The sequence below is a fragment of the Rutidosis leptorrhynchoides genome, chromosome 9 (assembly GCF_046630445.1).
Source record: "Rutidosis leptorrhynchoides isolate AG116_Rl617_1_P2 chromosome 9, CSIRO_AGI_Rlap_v1, whole genome shotgun sequence".
Classification (NCBI taxonomy): Eukaryota; Viridiplantae; Streptophyta; class Magnoliopsida; order Asterales; family Asteraceae; genus Rutidosis; species Rutidosis leptorrhynchoides.
The window spans coordinates 341,154,306-341,159,719 of NC_092341.1; positions in this window are offsets into that span (position 1 = coordinate 341,154,306).

Genomic DNA, 5,414 nt, shown 5'->3' on the forward strand with positions numbered 1-5,414 from the left:
TAATCTTCGGGTTAATGAGTAATGTGGTGGAAGTCAGATTGTAACGTTTGTTGAGAACCATAGCGTGTAGGTTCGGATTGGTTAAGTGACTAGGATCACGAGGACGTGATCGAATTTAAGTGGGGGAGAGTTGTAACACCCCGTTTTTCTAAACATGATGCTCGAGGCATCATACGGAGTCTAAGATTAAGTATTTGATAGTTTGGATGTAATGAGTTGACCACGATTGTTTGTTTGATGAGGGTTTAAGTTCGATAGTGACGATACCTCATGTGTGTGGATTTAAAGTTCGATATTGACGATGCCATACCACTAATGTATTGCTTGATGAGGGTTTAAGTTCGATGTGACGATACCTCATATGTGGGTTAAAGTTCGACGAGACGATACCACATGAAGCGTGAAGAGTGGGTTGAAGTTCGATGTGACGATACCACTCATGGAATTGGAATTTGGTACTATTTGATGTTATGAACATCCGTGGCTTTTCGAAGGGGATTATTCCCTCGTGATCTTGATTATAACCGGTCGTTTGTACGTATTCATTTTAGTATTGTATTATTGACGTGACCTTTATGTTATCGTTGTTGGCTTGGTACAATTGAATACGTGATATTATGTTTTGCTAATGACGTGTGTTATTTTGTGTAGGTGAATGCAAGTAATTGAATTATGTATGTATGCGTATAAGTATTGCACTCACTAAGCAATTAGCTTACCCTCTCGTTGTTTATATTTTTATAGGTTGCAAGTGGCGGCATGGGCTTGCTTGGGGACTAGTACTTTTTGGATTGCTTTACACTTTTGATTAGGATTGGGTAGCGTTCCCGATCACCATGCTCGGTTTTGGTTGTAAAGTGAATTAGTCGGGTCATGAACTATATTTTGGATACGTCGAATGGGTTCCGGGTTGTATTCCCGTTTTGTAAACTTAATTCATGTATTGTACGTTTTAAAGACGTCTAAACTTAATATTGTAATGATGATGTCTTCGGAAACATAAATGGACTAATGTTGCATATGTTATTATGTTAAAAAGGAAAAAAATTTATGGGTCGGAAATACGACGGGTTGGGTTGTTTCAATAGGAATTCGTCACTATTCGTAACAATGGAGACAATGTTAGTGTCTTTGGAGCCATTCGCTGGATTAGCTCCACCTGGACAATTAACCCTCACATGCCAGTCTTCCCGCACCCCCAGCATACCAGATTATTTTTAGAGTTTCTCTTCCGCCTATCCAAACACAACAGTACTGTACTTTCTGATGACGAGACCCCGTTACCTTCCAGTCTTTTCTCCTCGAATGGGAGATTGCTAGTAACGTCTTCAAACTTCAGAGTTTCTTTCCCATACATCAAAATAGGTTTCATCTGCACATAAGACGTTGATAAAGATAATAAAAACCTCACAGCTTTATCTTCATCATCCACTTTAACTCCAATAGCTTCCACTTTCGAAACAAACCATTAAGAATACTCAAATGATCTGAAATCTTTGAACCCCCATCCATATGCAAAGTATAGAACTGTTCTTTAAGACACAACCGATTTGAGATGCCTTTACCCTGGTACAACTGCTCTAGTTTATCCCAAAGCTCCTTAGCCGTTGATAACCCGTGCACATTTACAAGCACGTTCTTTGTAAGACACAAACGAATCGAACTTATTGCTATAATTACTGCTGGAAACAAAGGCGGGTTTACCTTTCAATACCTTTTGTAAACCGGACGGAACCAACACATCCTTGACTTGAACTTGATACAAGCCAAAATTGATCCTCCCATCAAATTTCTCTACATCAAACCTCATTGGACTGAACTTCGACATCGTATCTGTATCTTATGAACAACACTTTCTCTGATTTTGCCCACGTTTTAACTGGCCGACAAATGTAGTGGAGATGTAGGATCCGTTTGGTCCCAATATAATTGGCGACTATTTGAAAAATACAACAGGAGGTCTACTACAAATTCTTGACACCATTTACTACGAATAAGAAAAAATATTGTCTAACTAGATACCCTATACGATCAATAGAAGTAGTTTCTGAGGTGAAAGCTCAGACTAAGTCGCGACCACAGAGCTTTCTCCGACCTTTTATAATCGAGACCCTCGTCAAACCTGACGATCTGATACCAGTTGTTGGGAAAAATGGTTTCACTAATTCCCAACACACGCCTAATGAAAGACAGTAAAGAAATAATAAACAATCCACAACACAAGAATTTAACGTGGAAACTCCAAAACGGGAGAAAACTACGGGTCTCCAAAGAGAGAAATACACTATATCACAAATTGTTACAATGACATAGACAACTCTCTTAAGGCAACTACACACTCTAAAATATTTGACTAATACAACTCTCAAACAATAGTAAGTAAGAAAGAAATAATCACATACTTAAAGTGTTTTGATTGGTGCAAGTTGGAATGAAGACTTAGCCCTCCTTTTATAACTAAGGAATTCACCTCTAACTTCTTTCACCCACCTATGTGGGACAACTTCAATTTATACTTAAGGAGTTTACTCCTCATTTTTTTCATCCACCAATGTAGGACAAGTAACCATATCACTTTTCTATTAAAAATAAAATCAACATATGTTTGGCATACTATCTTATGTTAGCTTATGAGACTTTCTGGGAGCTTAAGCTTATTAATAAATTAGCTTATGTCGATTATTTTGTCGAGGCAACTATAATCGCACCCTAACTCCATTATGGTCGAGTATTTGGCAATTAATTGAGTGGACGTGTGCATACATGTTATGGAATAATCGTAACAAAAAGTCTTCAATAATACTAGTTGGAATGGTCTCACGAGTTTAATGGAGATTCAACTTAAATCATTCGAATGGGTATCGGGGCGTATATGTAATCGGAACATGGATTGGCTTCTTTGTCTCTCGGATCCTTGGTCATGTTTTGTCTAATATTTGCATTTAGTTAGTTGCTTCCTCCGCAACTCATACTTAAGTCATTTTGTTGTTGACGTGTTTGCATTCTCTTGTTTCGTGAACACTTGTAATCTTTAGCCTCTTTTGGGCCTTTGTGTTATATATATATATATATATATATATATATATATATATATATATATATATATATATATATATATATATATATATATATATATATATATATATATATATATATATATATATATATATATATATATATCTTGCTTTTCGAAAAAATAAAAAATAAATTAGCTCCTTGAAGTAGCTTATAATAATCAACTAAGAGCTTATGAAAGAGAAAATTACATTATTAACCTATTATATCATTAATTATATATCATTAATATGTAGTCCTTAAATGTCATTTTTACGTAAATAAGCTTTAGTTAGTTACCAAACACTTATAAAAATAAGCTCAAATTTCTTACTTAAAATATAAACTCCACATTAGCTTCAACTTGTTGCTTAATAAATAATACCCGTCGGTTTCTTTCAAACACACATTTCATAAGTTCCCACTTTATTTTTATAAAACATTAAAGGTAATTACATAATTACCCCTAATGTCTTTCATAAGCTTCTATTAAACAATGCTACTAGCCTGATCATATAAAAAAATAAACTCAAGCTACTATAAGTTAATGTGTCAAACATAATTAATTAAGAAAACTGTAGTTACCATGTGTTTTTTTATTTATTTTGAATTTTATAACAATTTAATAAATATTGAAATATCAATTTTATTTTATTATGCTGAGTATTTACTAGAGCTGTAAATGAGCCGAGCTACTCGTGAGCTACTCGGGATCGACTCGTTAAAAGCTCGATTCGAGCCGAGCTTAAACGAGCTCGAGCTCGAGTCCGAGACTAAGATAGTGTTCGTTTAAATAACGAGCCCGAGCTCGAGCTTCACATGTCGAGCTCGTTAAAGCTCGCGAGCCTATTCGAGCTTTTATACAAAATATAATTAATTATTAATTATTATATTATTATTTATTTATTTATAATTTATATATTCCGTATTAATATAGAAAGAATACAGACATAAAGTACTCCATATACAAGACACTTCAATCTTCCATTCAATTTCCAAATCTTACAGCCATATCCACCAATTGCATTTTTAATTAATACTCCGCAATGACTACTCTAATTGTGAATTCAATACCAAGGATTTTAAACAAGGATATGCAGCGATGATTTTACTTCATTCTAATTCTATACCTTGATCTTCCTTATTATTTTTGAAAAAATGCACCTTTTAATTTCCACCAAGATTCTAAATCAGGGTGATTCAATCTTTCAACTAGGTATTACTTTCAATTATAATTTGTTATTTCTTAGTTTGTATCTACCGTTTCTTCTTTTTAAATACCAACTAATTCCATCAAGTTCTTTTCTCAAATAGTGTCACGAGCTTTAGCTAGTTGTATTGCTGAATAACGAGCTTATAACGAGCCGATCTCGAGCTTTAATCAAATATCACGAGCCGAGCTCGAGCTCAAAAGTAGAGGCTCGATTCGAGCCGAGCTCGAGTTTTCTGAAAATCAAACGAGCCGAGCTCGAACACTATCAAGCTCGGGCTCGGCTCGGCTCGGCTCGGCTCGTTTACACCTCTAGCATTTACCTTGTGAATTATTAACGTTTATAAGAAAAAAATAAAAACTGTTATAAAATATCTAGATTGTGTTATAAAATATCTAGATTGGATGTTAATTTTATTATTATTATATTTCTTGCATAGTAATATTTTATACTATAAATAGACATGTATGGTAACCATTTAAGGTGTACCATTTCTCTTGAAATATCAATATCAATATTTCTTCTCTCCTTCTTCTCTCTTTTTCTCTCTTTGTTCTTATAACCATTAAAGGTAGTTATAAGCCTACTGAATTATAACACGTTATCAGCACGAAAAGCTTAGTGTAATTAAAAGATATCTCAAACGATCACGAATCACTAATCAAGGTATGAAATTATTAATAATTTTCAGACTCGAATATATCAAATTTTGGACTACTAACATTTATATTTATGTTATTTAAGTTATATATGGTCGGTTATACCACCTGAATTATATTTCTGTAATCTAACTTTTACTAACTTCACTAACATTTATATTTATGTTATTTAAGTTATATATGGTCGGTTATACCACCTGAATTATATTTCTGTAATCTAACTTTTACTAACTTCACTAACATTTATATTTATCTTATTTAAGTTATATATGGTCGGTTATACCACCTGAATTATATTTTCTGTAATCTAACTCTTATTAACTTCACTAACATTTATATTTATGTTAATAAGACCTCATGATTGTACGCAACACGTCATTTGACAACACGGTACTTTATGTACGCAACACGTCATTTGACAACACGGTACCATGGGTCGAGATTAATTTCGATCAATACGAATACGACGGGGTCTTTATATGTTATCTAA